Source organism: Lithobates pipiens, unplaced genomic scaffold (assembly GCF_037356315.1).
Source record: "Lithobates pipiens isolate NorthernLeopardFrog02 unplaced genomic scaffold, aLitPip1_a1.2 Scaffold_8, whole genome shotgun sequence".
Classification (NCBI taxonomy): domain Eukaryota; kingdom Metazoa; phylum Chordata; class Amphibia; order Anura; family Ranidae; genus Lithobates; species Lithobates pipiens.
Genome location: NW_027507903.1, coordinates 157,780,210 through 157,800,243, shown reverse-complemented (window position 1 = coordinate 157,800,243; position 20,034 = coordinate 157,780,210).

Sequence of the window (20,034 nt, the reverse complement as noted above, 5' to 3'; positions counted from 1 at the left end):
CAAGAACTTCATTGAATGTATCATGTATACCACTCTTAAAGAGAGAGAGCCTTAGTCTCTTTGATGCACAATTCATTTTGATTGTTTTGTGTTCTGGTAAAGTGCAATGAAATTTTGGATATTTTTTTAATTTGTCCTGTTTACAAACTAAAATGTGTTATATGCATTTTCAATTTCTATTTCATTTACAATTAAACATTTTAATTCTAATTTCATTTTACATTTTACAGGGGGTCCCCGGGTTAGGACCCTGTTAGGGACTTTCTTCCTGTTTTGTAATCCAGAAATGTTTGTAAGTCGGCCGTGCATGCGCAGAACGACAATTACGGACATTTCCGATGTTCCGTTGAATGCCGTTCGGCGCATCCGTGGCAAATTACGGACATTTCCGTCATTTTCCGAGGCTCCGTCTGGCCGCACATTCGCAGAATGGCAGAGGGTCCCGCAGCGCCCTGTTCATAAGTAGGAGTGGTTCGTAAGTCGGGGACCCCCTGTAATTCCATTTTACAATTAAACATTTAACACATGGAGCATTCAGTGTGCAAAACATGCTGGTTGACAACCTGTGTATAACTAAGCCAGATGGTCATGTCTGCTTTAGGTGATTTGTTTTCCTTCTCTGGGCTCCGTTCACATCTCCGCATTCTGAATCGGCGGAATCGCAATACCGGAAAATCGCGGGACACACGTGTAATGCCCGTCACTTTCTATAGCACCCCAAACGCAGCACGATTTTATAGCGATTTGTCGGGTGACAATCACAGTAAAATTGCCTGAACAGAATCGTGGGATGCCTGGCGCCCAAAAGAAGTACATGAACTTCTTTTTAGCGGCGGGCGCCCCGCGATTCTATTTGCATGATTTTACCGCACTTGTCACCCCTGTACGCCAAGACAGGCATGTTTCTGAACATGTTTTATGGGCCAGTAGAAAGCTGTTCTATTTTATGTTCATCACTTGCAGGCTGAAGGAAAATGGGGGGGGGGGGGAAAAAAGTCCTGAACTTAATACATGAATAAAATGGATGTAAACTATGTGTGCGTGTGTGTGTGTGTGTGCGTGTGCATATATATATATATATATATATATATATATATAAAGTATGTATAATATATATTTATTTTTATTACAGGTACTTACTGTATTTATCACACACTTTTTTTCCCCCTGAAAATAGAGTGAAAACAATGCGCGCGTGTTATGCGCTGATTTTATTTATTTTTTTAACCAATGGGGGGAGGGCAGTCTGCCTGGGTGCCACACATTGGGGGTAGGGGGTGTCGGGCCAGCCGCCCCGCTTCTCCTGGCCCTGGGACAGGCTTGCCAATGTACTCAAATTTAAGAAATAATCACTGCCAGCCCCTTTTTATAGATCCCTTCTACATTGTGTCACTGTCATTGAAAAACAGTGCCTGTCAATACCTTATTGGCTCCGTTCTTTCTGTCCGCTCTCCTCCTCCCGCTCCTTCTCCAAGTGTAGCTTTAAAGTGGAGGAGGAGAGCGGTGATGTGACTGGCCATGAAAGAATGGAGTCAATAGGGTATTTAGAGGTTTACAATGACAGTGACACAATGTAGGAAAGATCTATAAAAAGGGGCACTTATTTAAAGTGATTTATTTTTAACTTTAGAATATGCTGGCAGGGCTGTCCCAGAAGCCTGGGGGTCTCCTGTGAGTGCAGGGGGCTGTGCAATATATAAGGCGGGAGGCTGTATAATGAAGGGGGCTGTGTAATGTGCATTGGGGCTGTGCAACATGCAGGGGGGCTGGTTAATATTAGGTTATTTACCTTATAAGTGGTATAAATATTAAGTTTTGAGCTACCCTTATTTTACTTTAAAGCTTTTTCTGTCCCCAGGTGGCTTAAGTCAGACTGTGAAGGTCCCGGAATGAATTCATGTGTGATTGAAGCCTTGCTAGAGAGAAGAGGAACCCAGCCCCATCTGTATACCCGTGTGTGTATTGTCATGGACACAATACCTATTCAGCAAAATGTTGTCTTTGATTCACAAAGAAATCAATTTGTTGGCTTTGTAAACTTGGGTGCAGGAGGAAGTGGAAATCAGGAAGTGGCCAATGAGGTGCTTGTGTTCATGCTTGTAGGCACTGCTGGACACTGGAAAGTTCCTTTTGCATACTTTTTTGTCAAATCCTTAACTGCACAAGCCCAGAAACAACTGCTTTGTCACGCTCTGTATGAACTATGTGAGAATGGCTTTGAGGTGGTCGCTGTGTCCATGGAGAGATGTCCACGTAATGAAGAGATGTGTACTCTGCTGGGCTGTACATTTGCAGACCCCTGGAACCTGCAGACACACTTCTCTCTGCCTAATAATGATTTTAAGCATTATATAATGTTTGATATGTGCTATGAACTAAAGACCGTTACTAACATGGTAGAAGAGCTCGGTTCTTTACAGGGTCCAGATGGAACTATTACGTGGGAGTATATTAATGAACTGATCAATATGCCCAGATGTTCCAGGATGTTCCCTCTGCTTGCTAAGATGCCTTTACTGGTTAACAAGCTAAGCAACACAGTAGCTGATGCATTGAAACTGATACACGAACTGAAGTGTAAAGACTTTGATTATTCACAAGCTACTGTCAATTTTATTCAGGTATGTTTCATGGTTTTACAAAGAACATTAGCTTTATTTAAAATATTAATATAAATAATAAAAAAAAAAAAGAATTTTGTCCAACTGTTGAAATCACTCATTACAGCCAATTAACACTTTTTCTTATCAATGGGAATAGCTGATAAAGACACCCATTACCTTACTAATTACCCCCAATTATATCATGCTGATTGACAGCCAAGGCTACATGTATAGGCGGCTGAGGAAAAGTCACAAAGGGTACAAGTATTTAGCTTGTGCAACTGAAGTCATTATCTTTGTTTTAAAAATAATAATTCTGTGAATTTGTTTTATTTTGAGATGCCAGCTTTGTTTGACATTAGCTCATAGCATTCCTGAAGTGTGGTTTAACTTTTTATTTCTAGATAATCGGTCAATTATTTGACATCTTCAATAGCAGCAGTTTACGGCTACAGGGTAACAAAGGCTCAATCAATTACTTTAACATAGAGGAAAAGCTCCAGATCCTCCAAGAGACCCGAGAATATTTATTGACTCTGATGACCAGTGACGTAGACTTCCTTTTCCAGGCCTCAAGGTAACAACTACTATAATATGAAACTATTGTCCTACTGTCATAGATGGAGACAGCTTTATACCTTTAAAGTGACACAAAATTCTGATTTAACCACTTGCCAACTGGGCCATAGACAAAAGACGTCCTAGGTCGGAAGTGGAATACCGAGGTTGTAGCTGCAGCAATATGCCATAACCTTGGCATTGTTATGGTCTAGGATGGGGATATGCAATTAGCGGACCTGCAGCTATTGCAAAACTACAAATCCCATCATGCCTCTGCCTCTGGGTGTCATGCTTGTGGCTGTCAAAGTCTTGCTATACCTCATGGGACTTGTAGTTCTGCAACAGCTGGAGGTCCGCTAATTGCATATCCCTGGTCTAGGAGGACCGTAGCGACTTCTGGTTCCGACCCAATGTAAACAAGGCCATTTCTTTATTTTTATTTTATCTAATGCTTTACATTGTAGAGGAGCCATGTGGGGTCTTATTGTCCCCCAGATCTCTCCATAAAGAGGACCCGTCGCTGCTTATTTCTATCACTGGGGATGTTTCCATACCTTGTGATAGGAATAAAAGTGATCACGAAAAAAATTGCGCGCAGTGGTCAACACATATGTCATTGGTGTTCAAACAACACATGTGATGTATCGCCGCAAACGTCAGAGTGAGAGCAAATATTCTACCTCTAGATCTCCCAGTGTAACTCTGCAAAAAATTTTAAGCATCGCCCATGGAGATTTTTAACTACCATAGTTTGCCTTGAGCGTGCGTACGTTTTTAAAGCATGACATGTTGGGTATCTCTTTACTTGGCATAGCATCATCTTTCATATTTTACAAAAATTGGGTTATATATTGTGTGTTTTGAAATTAAAGTGTATTCCACCCCCCCAAAATTTTTCTTTTAGCTAAACCGCTGCGCAAATACCATGTAACATAAAAAATTGCAACAATCACCATTTTATTCTCTAGGGTCTCTGCTAAAAAAAAAAAAAATATATACATAATTTTTTTTTCACATATATGAGAGAAGTGTCAGAATTGGCCCGTTCACTCAAAAAGTGAGTGGTACACATGACTGCAGCTAACATGATAACATACAAAAAATAGTGCATGGATTTTTATTTTTTTTGTGTTAAGTTGCCCATTCGACTGATGACGTCATTGCTTTGTATACTTTGATTCGTTTCAATCACTCAAGTACTTGTGTTGGGATGCTATTATTGGTTTAGCTCCGCATTTAACACCATAATTCCTTTTAAATTAGTGCATAAACTTTAGTCGAATGGGGTCCATAATTCCTTCACTCAACTTAGACCCCTTTCACACTGGGGCTGCCGTGCGCTTTGTTTTAGCGATGCTTTTCGGCCCGATAGTGGTGGTGCTTTTATTCCCTGCTGGCGGCCAAAGAAGGGATTAAAAGCTCCCATGTTGCTGCGTTTCCAAATCGCTTTTCAGGCACTTTGGAAGTGCTGACCATTCATTTTTAATGGGCAGGGCTTTTTGGAAACGCTGTATACAGCGCTTCAAATTTGCCCCAAAGATGCTGCTTGCAGGACTTTTTCCTCATGTCCCGCAAGTGCACCACCCCAGTGTGAAAAGTCACACTGAAATGAATGGGAGGCGGTTTACAGGTGCTATTTCTTGAGCCTAAAAGCTAGAAACCGCCTCAATGGGAAAGGGGTTTTGGTGCCTCTGAGGGGAAGGGATTGGATTGTCTCTGGCACTACCAACAGCTCCGGTAAGCAGCGGAGACGACTAGAATGCGGCGGTGGGGGGGACACACCTCTCCCGCTGCCCATAAAAGTGATCATGTGACGAATCCACAGTGGAGACCACTTTCATCTTAAAGTGGACTGCCCACGGTTTAAGAAAATACCGGGGTTATGGCAGCTATCTGTTGCCATTACTTCTGTATTTAATGTCAAAGTAACAGGCGTATAACGACGACGGGCTGTCCAAAAGTGATTTTAAACATGATTGTATTCCTATACATGCTTTTAACGCTTTTTAGTAAAGTTTGCTCATGACACGCAACAAAAAATAAGGCTCCGTCAGGTCCTCTTGCATGACAAACTGCAAGGAGTGCAACAGGGAGAGAGCTCATTCCAGCGCAAATCATCCAGTAGGGAAAGGAAGTACTGAAAGTCGCACAAAACCCTGTGAGGAGGTGTATGACAATCTCAGCCTGGGCTCCAAAATAAAGGGACCGTGTATAAATATATATATACTTTTTAAAGCACCTCCATCCCCTCATGCTTGAACGCAGAAACAAATGCATATGTATATCTCTCCTGTATTTGTAAAGTGTTCGCACCACACATGAGGTATCTCCATGAATGAGTGATAATTCTAGCGCTAGACCTCCTCTCTAACTCTAGACTGGCTACCTGTAAAAATTTTGAAAGTGTCACCCAATTTTGTTAATTGCATTTGTAAAAGCGTTACACAAATACCATGTGACGTATAAAAATATTTCAACACCTACCATTCATTTTATTCTCTTGGGCCTCTGTTTAAAACATATAAAGTTTGAGGGTTCTGAGTAACTTTCTAGCGATTATTATTTTTTATTTTTTGCGTGATTTATAAAAATTAATGCTGCAAATACCTAATTTTAGTGCCGAGATTGCGATCACGTGGCCAGCTTTCTCCTTTTCTCCTCTAAGAGATGCAGCAGGTGGGGCTAAGATTTCCCTGCTGAAGTCTGTCAGGAGGAGAGGAGGAGAGAGCTGGCTGGTCATGTGATTGCAATCTTTGCTCTTAAATTAGGTATTTACAGCATTTATATTTATAAATCATTCACAGAGAGGGGAAGGGGGTGGAGGACACAGGAGCAGATAGCAGACTGCTGATGAAAGAGGCATGTAAACTGACCACAGTGTCTGGTCTCAGCAGCCAATATACACCGTGGTCAGTTTACAGAGGGGTGGGGAGAAACTGGCAGGATCAGCCAGGTTTTTTAGGTGTTACAGAGGGCCAAATGACACAGGACAAGCACTGTCATATAACATGCTTTAAAGTAGAAGGATGCATTTTTTTGTTTTTGGGATTAACAAACTCTTTAAACCAAATTTTGTCAGTTTAAGTTTTCCACTGACTTACATTTTTCTTCTTGCATCCCCCTAATTGTTCTCTTCTTTTTTCAGAGGGTGGTATATCATTGGTCTGCTTGTGAATATTATTTCACTGTCTGCACTATTGCCACATCTGCTGGCAGAGCAGGAATATGTCACCACACACAGATTCAGCACATATTACCTCAAGAGATTTTTCAGTAGTCTCCGGCCCAAAGGTGAGTAATTTTATATTAGATTTAGGTACAGTTATACAAAGACCTTGACATTGTCCCTTACAATAAAATAATATAGTACAGCGCTAATGAACCGCAACAGAGCCCATCCCGACGTTTCGTCCTAATAAGGCATCCTCTGGGGTGAAATGCCTTACGAGGACGAAACGTTGGGATGGGCTCTGCTGATGCCACTGTGTTACTTGGTTTTATCCACATGCTTTTAATGTCTTCTCAAATGTGAGTGACCATTTTACTATTTTTCAATAAATGTTTTACACTTAAAATGGAATCACACAATGTGGCCCAAATTTTCTCCTTTTGCCATATGTCATACTGAGAGGTACAGCTCATGAATTTTGGCTGTTATACCTATGGTGGATACCTATTAATGTCATTACTGTAACGGATCCTTACCAGATTGGTTTACATTGGAAGTCATGGTTGCTGTACCTTTCCTTGGGTGTGTTACACCAAAAGCTTGGTTGACCCATCAGGCATATGCCTAGCTGGGTTCAACCTGTTTGGTAAGCCTCTTTCCTTACAGTGGTGGATTATTTACAGACAACCAGTTCACCCAGATTCACAGTCACATTATTCATTGCCATATTATGTGGATGCTATGGACTTTATATGCACTAACACTGTTGGTTTGCCTAACTTTATCATTATTGTTGTGTAATCTATTGTGTAATTTTTGCACATTTATATACCATATCTTTTTGGAAAATAATTTCATAATTTATTTCACTTTTTCATTAGCGCTGCACTATATTGTTTTATTCGTTGACTTATTCACAGACTATGTGATGTGCTGTCAGCTTTCACTATTTTATACAAGACAGTGTGTTTTTTGTTTTGTTTTTTCAAATTTTTCTATACTTTGTCCCTTACAATCCCTTGTGAAAGTGCAACCTCTTTAGTGGTTTCCTGTTATGTTGCATTACACACACAATACATTTTAGATTTTTGGGGGGGCTTTGTACCATGTGATGAACATGCCTGCGGCTTTGCAGGTGCAAAATATTTTTTATTGTGCCGCAAACAAGACAAAAAAAAAATGTGTGCACACACACCTTTGCCATGAAACCCCTAAGACCCTGTTCACACCTGAGCGATTTTCAGCTTGTAAAACACTCAGCTCTGAAGCTCCAAAACACCCAACAAGCAAAATTCCATTCATTTCAATGGCCCCTGTTCACATATGAGCGTTCTGTCGCCTGAAGCAAAATAGTACATGAGCTTCTTTTTGGCCCCATAGAATTTAATAGGAACGCCTGACTTGAGCAGAAAAAACGCTTGTAAAACACTCAAATAGCAGCTCTCCACCCCTAATTTCCTCTCCGTCTGCTCCCCCTAGTACTTCCTATTGGTTAAACAAAAATGCCTGAAGCTGTAAAACACTTGTAATACACTTTTAAAAAGCTATAAAAAAATGAAAATAAATAAAAAAAAAGAGTTCACACTATCTTTGCATGCGGCTGACAGCAGGGGTCTGGTGCATCCCCGTTCACCATTTCAGGTCCAATTTTTTGGCCCGAATTTTTGGCTGAATTCGCACCTGAAACAGACCAAAATACACACAGGACTCCTGTGCAAATTTGCACCAGAGCCACAGTGGAGATATGTGAACCGGCTCCATAGAGAGCCGGTCAAAACCTCCTGCTGTTTCCCCACATCTAATTCACAATAGTGTGAACCCAGCCTAAAAAAACGCCAGTAATTCGATACGCTCAGGTGTGAATGGAGACTAAAAAAAAGATCTGGTAAAACCAATTAACGTAGCTTAACCTTGCATAATAGATAACCCTACTATGTGCAATCAATATGCAACAAGATGTCAGTGTACATATAATACAACTGTTCTATAAGGCCCCCAGGTCTGCACACACCACTAATCGAGCAACATATGAAGACCAAGGAGATCTCCAAACAAGGCAGAGAAAAAGTTGTGGAGAAATATAGATCAATGTTGGGTAATAAAAATAAAAAAAATATTCCAAAAGTATGAACATCTTATAGGGCACCATTAAATCCCTTCTAACAAAATGGAAAGAATAAAGTACCACTACAAACCTGACAAGAGAAGACTGGCCACCAAAACTCACAGACCAAGCAAGAAAGGCATTAATCAGAGATGCAACAAAAACAACAAAAGGGAACATTGAAGGAGCTGTAAAGTTCCACAGTGGAAATAGGAGTGTCTGTGCATAAGACCACCTTAAGCCATAAACTCCACAGAGCAGAGATCACCAAAGGCAGATTTCCAAAACGCATGGAAGAAGGTTTCATGGTCAGATGAGAACACCATCCCTATAGTCGGGCAAGGTGGTGGCAGCAGCATCATGCTGTGAGAATGCACTCCAATAGCAGGAACTGAAACTGGTCAGGATTGCAGAAAAGATGGAAGGCACTAAATACGGAATATTCTTGAAGAAAACCTTTATCAGTCTACCAGAGATTGGAGATGGAGGTTCACCTTCCAGCAGGTGGGTGACCCCGTGCATGCTGCTAAAACTATACCAGAGTGGTTTAAAGGGAAACATTTAGTCAATGTAAAGCCTTCAATCCAATCAAGAATCTGTGGTCCAGTACACCATATGCAACCCAGCTAGGTGGTGAAGTTTTGCCCTGTAAAATTTGCAAAAATCCCAGCTTAGCCTAGATGTGCTAAGCTGATAGACGTACCCCAAGGGACTTGCAGCTGTAATTGCAGCAAAAGGTGATTCTACAAAGTATTGACTTTTGTTTGAGTTAAATTCTTGGTTTTGTGTCTTATTTTATTGTTTGTGTCACAATAAAACAGCATTTTGCTTTTTTTCACCTTCACAGTCATGTTGTGTACATCACATTTTAATTCCAGGTTGTATTGCAGCAAAAGAGACACCAAGGGGGTTGAATAATTTTGCAAGGCACCGATATACTCCTTATTCATGTTTTATTCAGATGTGAGTCTCAACATATTAATGCTTTACCATTAGTAATCGCTAACCTTTTACAAAACGAAAGACATCCCTTTTATACATGGCACCTATGGCACTGTCCTAATAGAGCAAAGGCTTAGAGGCCTGGGTGATCTTCATATAGTGCCTTGAAAAAGTATTCATACCCCTATGTTACAACCAAAAATGTAAATGCATTTTTGGGGATTTTATGTGATAGAACACAAAGTGGTACATAATTGTGAAGTGGTCGGAAAATGATAAATTGTTTCTCATAATTAAAAGAAAAAAAAAAAAGTGAAAAGCGTGGTGTGTATTTGTATTCGGCCCCTCTGAGTCAATACTTTGTAGAACCAACTTTCGCTGCAAGTCTTTACCAGCTTTGCACATCTAGCGTGAAATTTTTGCCCATTCTTCTTTGCAAAATAGCTCAAGCTCTGTCAGGTTGGCTAGAGAGCGACAGCGATTTTTCAAGTCTTGCCACAGATTCTCAATTGGATTTAGGTCTTGACTTTGACTGGGCTATTCTAACACAGGAGAATATGCTTTGATCTAAACCATTCCATTGTAATTCTGGCTGTATGTTTAGGGTCGTTGTTCTGCTGGAAAGTGAACCTCCACCTTGGTCTCAAGTCTTTTGCAGACTCTAACAGGTTTTCTTCTACGATTGCCCTGTATTTGGCTCCATCCATCTTGACCGGCTTCCCTGTCCCTGCTGAAGAAAAGCATCCCCACAACATGATGCTGCCACCACATTTCACGGTGGGGATGGTGTGTTCAGGATGATGTGCAGTGTTCATTTTCCTGCCACACATAGCGTTTTGCTTTTATGCCAAAAAAAAAAATCTTCCACATTTTTTTTGTGTCTCCCACATGGCTTCTCACAAACTGCAAATGGGACTTCTCATTGATTTCTTCTTGCCACTCTTCCATAAAGGCCAGATTGGTGGAGTGCACAACTAATAGTTGTCCTGTGGACAGTTTCTCCCACCTGAGCTGTAGATTTCTGTAGCGCCTTTAGGTTGGGTTCACACCTATGTGAATTGCATGTGGGTTTCCCTGCATCCAATTTGCATCACATGAGATTGTGACCGGCTCTCTATGGAGCTGTTTCACATATCTCTGTTGCCTTTTTTGGTTGTAAAATGACAAAATTTAAAGGGTATGAAAACTTTTTCAAGGCACTGTATCTTAGGTCGAATTTAACTGAGGTCCTGCAGAGCAGGGAAACCCCTTTATAGGATTTCATCCTACCCAGCCAAGTGCAGTTGCTTTCTAAATTTAATACATTTACCTTACTGAAAGTGTCCATATAAAGAAGAATTGGCAGGAGCTGGTGGGGAGAAGAAGGTTGGAGGGCTGTGGACTCTGACCATGTTTCATATTACACCCTATATGTAGGGTGTAACATGAAACATGGTCAGAAAGATGGACCTAACTTTTAACAACTTCCTGGCCAGCCTATAGCAAAAAGACAGCTGGGCTGGACTTTCGGTGGAAATCATAGGACATCCTCCTGGAACATGCCTGGGGCCATGCTGCGGCACAATCTGTCACCAGCTGTGTCTGCTGGACACAGCTAATGACTGATCAGTGTAGCAGTCTGCTGCCGGTACCATGTGATCGTTGTGACCACAGCAGATTACATGGCATTTGTAAACAATAGATGGCTTGCTTTCATACTATTCATTGTGTACAATTATGTTTCTAGCTATTATTGGTCAGTGATCACATGGTACAGCCACAGTCCCTGTACAATGGGACTGCTGTGGCCAGTCACAACAAAACACTGAATCAGTTTTATTCAGTAAAAATGGTTGATTATTCCAGTGAAATGTACTGGTATAAGCAATCATAATGTGGAAAAAAACAAACCTGGATTACTTCCCCAGAATGTAACTATAGTAACACTGTATTTGCTCTGGTCACAGTGTGTTTTAAATTTATTTATTTTTCAGTTTTTTGTTTTTTCAATTGTTTTAAACAATAGTTTTTTTTCCCCCCACACATACTGTAACCAGTCAGTGTCTCTAATTATCACCACACCTGTTCTATGAATAAGAAGTTAAGTAAAACTTCAAAAAGCTTGCCATGCCTCTTACTAAATACCTTGGACTATGTTTAAAAAAGGGGTCATTTTAGGGGATATGTGTACTGTCCTGCCCTTTTTGGGCCTTTAAAAAAAAAAAAAAAAAAAATAGATGGGTCGTCAGCACATCAGGATTGACCTACATGAGTAGGTCACTAGGCAGAAAAACAGACTTGGCTGTGCCTATGGGGAGTCCTAGGTGGTATTCCCTACCCTCTCTGCTATAGGCCTTAAGTTTAGTAACAAGCAGTGTCAGAAGTATTAAAACTCCTTAGAGGGGCGGGTGCTGTGTCTGTTAATGAACTCAGAGAAATGGACTTTACGGTACGTCAAAAATCCAATTTTCTCTTTCGTTCATTGATAGACACGGCGCTCCATTATTCAGAACTATAGGAATGTCCCAAAGCTGTGCCAAACATAAGGGGTGGGACAATGAAAAATCCCAAGGCTAACACAAAAGCCAACCAGGAAACAGGCACTTAACACAGAACAAACTGAAGCACATCCTGAACTATACCCCTTCAAGAGGAAATAGACCCTTTAAACAGCAGCCTGCAAAACCTTGCGACCAAAAGAGGCATCCACAGATGCCAACACATCCACTTCATAGAACGTTGTGAAAGTGTACACCGATGACCAAGTGGCCGCCTTGCAATCTTGTGCAACGAACGCCTGATGACAGAAGGCCCAAGAGGACTAAGCGCCTGAGAAGAATGAACTGTAACAGGGAAAGGAGGAACCCGATTCCTGACAGAATAGGCCAGAGTCATCATCTGCCTGATCATTCCAGAAATGGTCACAGAAGGAGCAGATAGTCCCTTTCTTGGCCCATCCATAAGCACAGTGAGTCTGGCCTCCAAAAAGACTCAGTGGCTGCCAAATACACCCAAATCCCCCAAACCACATCCAGGGCAGATAAAGGCATATTCTTTAGGATGTGTTGACCAGGGACACGAGGAAGACTTTACAATGTCCTTATTCAAAGGGAAATCTGAGGAAGGAATGATGGAAAAGGGTGAAGAACCACCTTAACCTTGTGTAACCATTTCTGACACCCTGCGAGCAGAGGTGATGGCCACCTTCCGAGACAGAGTAAGCAGTGGAATCTCCTGAATATATTGAAAGAGAGGCTTCTGTAGAAGTCACCAAGTTCAGATCCCACGGTACTCAAGGCCCATTCATGCCCAACCCCCCCCCATGAAGGGAGGCCGGAATCGGAGCCACCGAGAAAGAAAGAGGATTAATGTCCGGTGACTTACACCAGGATATATGCACTTTCCACATCTGGAGGTAGAACCTCCTAGGAGGTAGATTCCCTAGCCATCAGCCGAGTCGGAACTGCAGCAACTGGCTCATCACAGCCAGGCCGTTAAAACCAGAGACTCTAAAGCAGGATGGCAAAACGGTCCTTGGGTCAGTAGATCCTCCCTGAGAGACAATCGCCAAGGAACACTGGTGACCAGGCGCAGCCGGACTGGGTACCCAGACCAACGGGACCCATCTGGAGCCAATAGAATGACCGGAATCCCCATGGCAGCGATCCTGCGCAAAAGCCAGAGCAGAAGCTAGAGAGGAGGAAAGGAGTAGAGCAAACGTTACAGCCCTCATGGGCCACCAGTGTGATTGAGGTGCCCACCAGAGCATCCCGTGACCTTGCCAGAAACCTTCATACCATTCTGTTGAGCCAGGACGCAAACAGATCTACCTCAGGAATGCCCCACCGGAGACATATCCGATGAAACATGGCCCGGTGCAGGGCCCACCCCGTGGTCCAACCCTAGCTGACTGAGGCATCTGCATGTCAGAATTCCACTCCTGGAATGCGCACGTCGGAGAGGGCTGGAATGAGACGTCCTGCCCACCGGAGGATACTGGCTACTGCCAGGGCTGCCAACACTGTACTTGGCCTGCCCTGGTGATTGACATAAGCCACTGCCGTTGCATTGTCCGGCTGGATCTGTACTGGGAGCCCCCAATGTTGATCCGTCCATGATCCAGACATAGTCTGATTGCTAGAAATTCCAGGATATTGCTCGGTAGTCCGGATTCCACCAGCGTCCAACGACCCTGAGCAGAGCTCAGTCCCAGGACACCTCCCCACCCAGACAGCCTGGCATTGGTGGTCACCCTGTTCAATACAAGGGGAGAAAGTATTTACCCCACCAAAGAACTGGAAAGCGAAGCAGCCAAACCAGGGAACTGCTAGTTTCCTGGCTCAGCCAAATCCCATTGTCCAGAGACCTTGGGCACTTGTCCCATTATGCCAGGATCTCCCTGAAGAGGGAGCTTGTATGGAACTGTGCAAATAGAATCGCCTCAAAGGGTAGCTACCATCAGACCCAACACCCACATGCAGGTCCGCAGGGAGGCCCACCTGCCGGACAACAGTAAATGAAAATGCAGCATGCAACATGTGGAGTTTGTCCAGGGGAATTAACACTCTGGCCACAGCTGAAACCCGGGTCAGACTCAGATAATCCAATATTCTGGAGGGGGCCTAAGTAGACTTCAGACTGAAATCTGTCAAGGTTTGTATAGGAGCTACGTTTCCCCTCCTGGTAGTCGAGGACTCGCAGAAGACGATAGTCCAGGCAGCCCAGGACCGCAAACCCCCACTGAGGTAATCACATCAGATCCGAGGCAAACACCTCGTGAACACCTGAGGAGAGGTGACAAGACCAAAGGGCAACACCACGCGCTGATAATGCTCAGCAAAACGGAGGAAGTGCTGGGTCGGGGCACATAGTGGAATGCGTAAGTAAGCATTTGTGATGTCGATAGAAGCCAGAAAGTCCCCTTGATGAAGAGGTGCCACTGCCATGTGGACTGACTCCATCCTGAACTTCTGTACCCACACCAGGCAGGTCAGGGCCTTGAGGTCCAGAATTGGATGTACCATGCCCTCCATCTTTTGGACTGTGAACAGGTTTGAATAAAACCCCTGAAACTGTTTGGGACATCACACTCTGAAGCAACAGGGCTTGCACAGCCCCACAAGGAAAACCGCAAATGGTCCAGCGACAGACACACATTGTAAGCAAAAAAAACAAAGTTTTCCGGCCGTATTCCCCAAACAGTCTTGTAACTGGACAAAATCAAAAACTCGTAATGTCATCCAGGGTAGCCCCCCACAATACATGTCTAAGCATCACTGTGGAAACAGAGTTCAGCAACCAGGGGAACTGCGGCCAGGAGGCATAGCAGACAAACTGCAGCACCTAGACCAAAAGGTCCACTGATGCAGCAAAGGCAAGGGGATTCTGTTCCCCCTCCAGGTATGTCGGCTGGATTTTTAGAAGCCAGAGATTCATCTGTTGGAATCATGGTTGCCTTGAGCAGCCTAGAGACACTACTGGTGGAACAGTCCATTTCTGAAGGAGAGACGCCTCAAAGGGGTACCTCGCAGCAAGCGTATTTGGAAGCACAAAGGGGTACTTTGGACACTCAGTCTTCATAGACAAATTTGGCAAAATAAGAGGGAGAAGGGCGAGCTTTCATCATGCAAGACAGCTTATGGGTGCCAAAGGGGAACTGGCCCTCTGCCGCATCCCCCATCTTGAAAAGTTCCCTCACAAATGTAAGAAGTGCAACAACCAGCTCCTTTTCATGCACCACTGCAGTTGCGGAGGAATCATCCTCACTCCCTGACAGGACAGGGAGCGTGGCCACCAACCCCGCAAGCTGGGCCACGTCCATGGGGGCAGAGCCAAATATAGGATCGTTCGAGACACAGGAAATAGGGGAGGATGGGAGGTGCCATTTACTAGACTATATGCCTAAGCGCCACCAGAAAAAAAACCTCAGGATTGGGCCACCGAGACCCAGGCTGCACAGGGGGTGCCAACAGATGCTATCCACACAAGGCACCACTGAGGCCCCGCACAGGGAGCACCCACACCGGGCCCACCTAACAGACCCCCAAAGGCAGATCGCCCTCAGAGCCCCCATAGCACCACTCCTGTTAGGAGGCCGCGGCCTAAATTTTTGTTCGCTGCTGTGAGTGCATGGCTCACGGGGGGACCGGGCCGATCAGAGCTTCTGAATGGAGGACGAACACCCGAATTTAAAAATCGACGGCCTTCGCTGCTTACCCAGCACTCTGTCAGTAGGCCGCATAGCCATGGCCTAAATTACGGGAGGGCCGTCGCAGGCAGTCCTACGATCGTAGCCTCCTAGGCCCAACCACTGCAGAAGGTGGGCCCAAGGGATACCCCTCCCAGTAGCAACCCTGAGGGTGGAGGGGGGGCACAGTGTGTCCAAAAGCACCTAGGCAAGAAGCCTGGGCTTCACCTAGGGAAAGGGAGGGGGGGTGTAGGAGAACCCCGGAGGGACAGACCACCCCAGGGGAGTACCCGCACCCCATTCAGGGTAGGAGAGGCGGGGGTCCCGTACTTACCGATCCAGTGAAGTGTACAGGTAACGCTCCCAGACATCCCCTCCCCACTGGGGAGAGGATATGACAAAACAAAAAAATTCCCAGGACTAGAGATCCCAGCATGGAACTAGGTCCTTACTCCTGACTAGGAAAAAACTGAAGGCCTATAGCAGAGAGGGGGGTGTATACTACCTAGGACTGCCCATAGGCGTAGCCAAGTCTTTTTTTCTGCCTAGTGTCCTACTCCTGTAAGGGGCAGTATAACCCTATGGTTCTGAATAATGGAGCGCTGTGTCTGTCAATGAACGAAAGAGAAATACATTTTGGCCTAATTTATGAAGATTTATTATCAAAATTTATCGGAAATGAAAAAAAAAAAATGTATGGTCTTTTTTCATTTAGCAAAAAATAGAAAACCCAGTGGTGATTTGATAACACCAAAAGAGAGCTCTATTTGTTTGAAAAAAAAAAATTATACAAATTTAATTTGGGTACAGTGTAGCATGACCAAAATGGTCAAAGTGCAACAACTCTAAAAGCAGAAAATGGGCCTGGGCAGGAAGGTGGTGAAAGTGCCTGGCCCCATAGCAAAACTGGAGTTTAAAAAAAAGAACATTAGGGTTTGAGGAAATTCATCACATTCATAAATAAGGATGTGCATGTGAAAACAGCAGTTTAGCTGTAGTAATCAGCAGGCAAGCAATTGGGGGACCTGCACATTCTTTGAACTGGCCCATTTTGGAAAGCAGCTAAGTGCTAATTTTTTTGATTTGATGTATAGCACAATCCGATTACTTTCTCTGTCATTTTAGATGGATCTGATGTAAGCCCTACTGCTTTTGAGGTAAGGTGTGCTGTAGAAAAGCTTTTGCTACAGTGTGGACTTGTAGATACAGATTTGGAGGAAACCGAAGCTAGCTTTGGAGATGCAAGTATAGATCCGAGTCTCTGTGGTTATGGACAAAATGTTTCCTCTCCGTTTGCAGACACCAGTATTGAGCTGCCCGATCACATCTATTCCTCCAATTTGTTATCCGTGGCAGTAAACAATTCTGAAATGTACTTTGCAGGCTGGGTTGTGAGGAAAGCCTTTAGCCAGCTGTCTTGTAACAAGTGCAGATGGGCACTTGTGACTGAACAATACCCACCGGATTTTACAAATGCTTATCACTTACTGCAAGTTAAAGAAGGTACAGCTTATTTTGTGCCCTCAAATGGAACAATTCGGACTCTGCAAGTATTGGAGAAAGATGTGCATCGTATGCTGAATCATGACAACTCCAAGCATAGGATATCTGTCCTCAGGCTGCAGCACCATGCGCTACTTACATTGGGTTCAGCAGATATATTTGATCTCCAAGAACACATAGCACAAACTGAGCTGGGCATGGACAATCATCACTTTCAGCTGGTGCGTTTCGTTACCTCCATTTATTATGAACTAAGGAAATCCTATATTGAAAAAACTACTATAGCAAATAAACATAGAACACTTGCAAAACAAACACTGTCTAGACCTATACAGTTTTAATTTGTTTATGCAATGTAGGTGTTCCGACAATCCTTGCTAGGAGCAGGTCCTTATGCCAGCCATAGACTGTTCAAATCAATTCAAACTGTGTATGAGTGGGCTGAATATACCAAGCTGATCAATCTGTAAACTTGGGTACAACCAGCCTGCTGGATTTCACTTGTGACTATCACTAGTGGCTGGTATAGCCGCTAGCAAAAATCACTGGCTTCCCCCACTGGGAGAAGACGATGGCTTGGCAGGAGGGAGTCCTCTGTCGGCACTATCTGTGTTTAATGGGGGAATCAAGTTAATTTCTTTCCTGCAACCTGCCTTACTGTCATCTGTTTATCTATTCCCATGATAGCTTACAATCCTTCATTGCATTTAGACAAATCTAGCATTAAATACTAGGTAGTGAGGGTATGTTCTCTCTCTTTTTTTTTTTTTTTAAATGGATCCTGATGCAATGCAAAAAATGACTTCATTGCAACTCGAAGCTTACAATTGAACCATTTAGCCTACAGTACTGTAAATAAAGTATTCTTTATTTTGTTTTTGTATGAATAAATGTAAGAAAGCTGGGGTTTTTCCCCCCCAATATTTTGGTATACAGTTTTCATATTATCACCCCATCCATATCATAAATCTAGTTGCTGTAAGTTGAGCACTGCAATAAGAAGTATAAAGATAGGGTCTTAAGTAAATCTGAACATAAAAATGCAGTTTCCAGAAGCAACTGGCCTTCAGTTTTAAATGTGTAGTCAGAATGTTCTCCCTGGGCAGGTTTTCCCCAGGAACTCCGGTTTCCTCTCACATTCCAAAGACATGCTGCAAGGTTAATTGGCTTCTGTCTAAATTGGCCCTAGCATGTATATGTATGAATGTGCGTTGGGGACCTTAGATTGTAAGCTCCTTGGGGGCAGGGACTGATGTGAGTGAGTGTACAATATACTCACTGGCCACTTTATTAGGTACACCTTCCTAGTACCGGGTTGGCCCCTCTTTTGCCTTTAGAACTGCTTTAATTCTTTGTGTCATAGATTCAAGAAAGGCGATTGAAACATTCCTCAGAGATTTTGGTTCATATTGACACCATCACACAGTTCCTGCAGATTTGTCGGCTGCACGTCCATAATGCAAATCTCCTGGTTCTACCACATCCCAAAGGTGCTGTAATGCAGTGGTTCTCAACCACAGTCCTCAAATACCCCCAACGTGCTATGATTTGGGAACTTCTCTTAGATAAAATAGCTCTTATCAATACCATGTCATTGATATTGATTTAAGCAGCTGTGCAAAAGTAAAGAAAAACATGGACTATTGAGGGTACTTGAGGACGGAGGTTGAGAACCACTGCTCTATTGGAGTGAGATCTGGTGACTGTGGAGGCCATTGGGTTATGGTCAACTCATCGTCATGTTCAAGAAACCATTGGTGAGAGGATTTATGCTTTGTGATGTAGTGGTGCGTTAACCTGCTGGAAATAGCCATCAGAAGATTGGTATACTGTAGTCATAAAGGGATGGACATAGTCAGCAACAATACTTGGGTAGGCTGTGGCATTTAACCTATGATTAATTGGTACCAAAGTGTGGCAAGAAAATCTCCCCCACGCCATTACATCACCGCCAGCCTGAATCCACGCTTTCATGTTTAAGCCAATTTCTGACTCTACAATCTGAAATCGAGACTCATCAGATCAGGCAACATATTTCCAATCTTCTTTTGGTCAGCCTGTGCGAATTATAGGCAGTTTCCTGTTCTTAGCAGACAGGAATGGCACCCGGTCTGGTCTTCTGCTGCTGTAGCCCATCTGCTTTAAGATTTGATGTGTTGTGCATTCAGAGATGGTACAGGCAGTCCCAGAGTTATGAACACATAAGGACTGTAGGTTTGTTCGTATGTCGGAACACTGCATTTGTAAGTAACTTCTGCCTGTGCATGGATGTGGGATTTTCTGGGCGCTTGTTATGCTATCTGGGCCTCTTCTGACCATGCAGTGTGGGATGTGTGCTCAAAGATGTCCAGGACCAGTGTGGAGCACAAGTTGCCAGCGTTTGAGGCCGTTCGTAAGTAGGAGTCATTTGTAACTCGGGGACTGCCTGTATTCTGCATACATTGGTTGTCATGAGTGGTTATTTGAGTTACTGTTGCCTTTCTGTCATCTCAAACCAGTCTGCCCATTCTCCTCTGACTTCAAACCAAGAATTTTCTTCCACAGTCACTCACTGGATATTTTTTTTTTTTGGACCATTCTCTAAACCCTAGAGATGGTTGTGTGTGAAAATTGCAGTAGATCAGCAGATTTTGTAATACTCAGACCAGCCCACAACCATACTACATTCAAAGTCACTTAAATCCCCTTTCTGATGTTCGATTTGAACTTCTGTGAATTGTCTTCATGTCTAGATGCCTAAATACATTGAGTTGCCGTGCTGATTAGCAATTTGTGTTACCAAGCAATTGAACAGGTGTACCTAATAAAGTGGCCTGCGAGTGTGTATGTTGAGCACTGTGTAAATTGATGGCGCTATACAAGTACTTGTAATAAATAAACAGTATTTTTTTATTAGGAACAAATGTATTTATTTTTGCCAAATGAAAGGGTAATTTCTAAATATTTTATGTCCCTAAAAATTCCCAATTATCCCCATGTTCAGTGT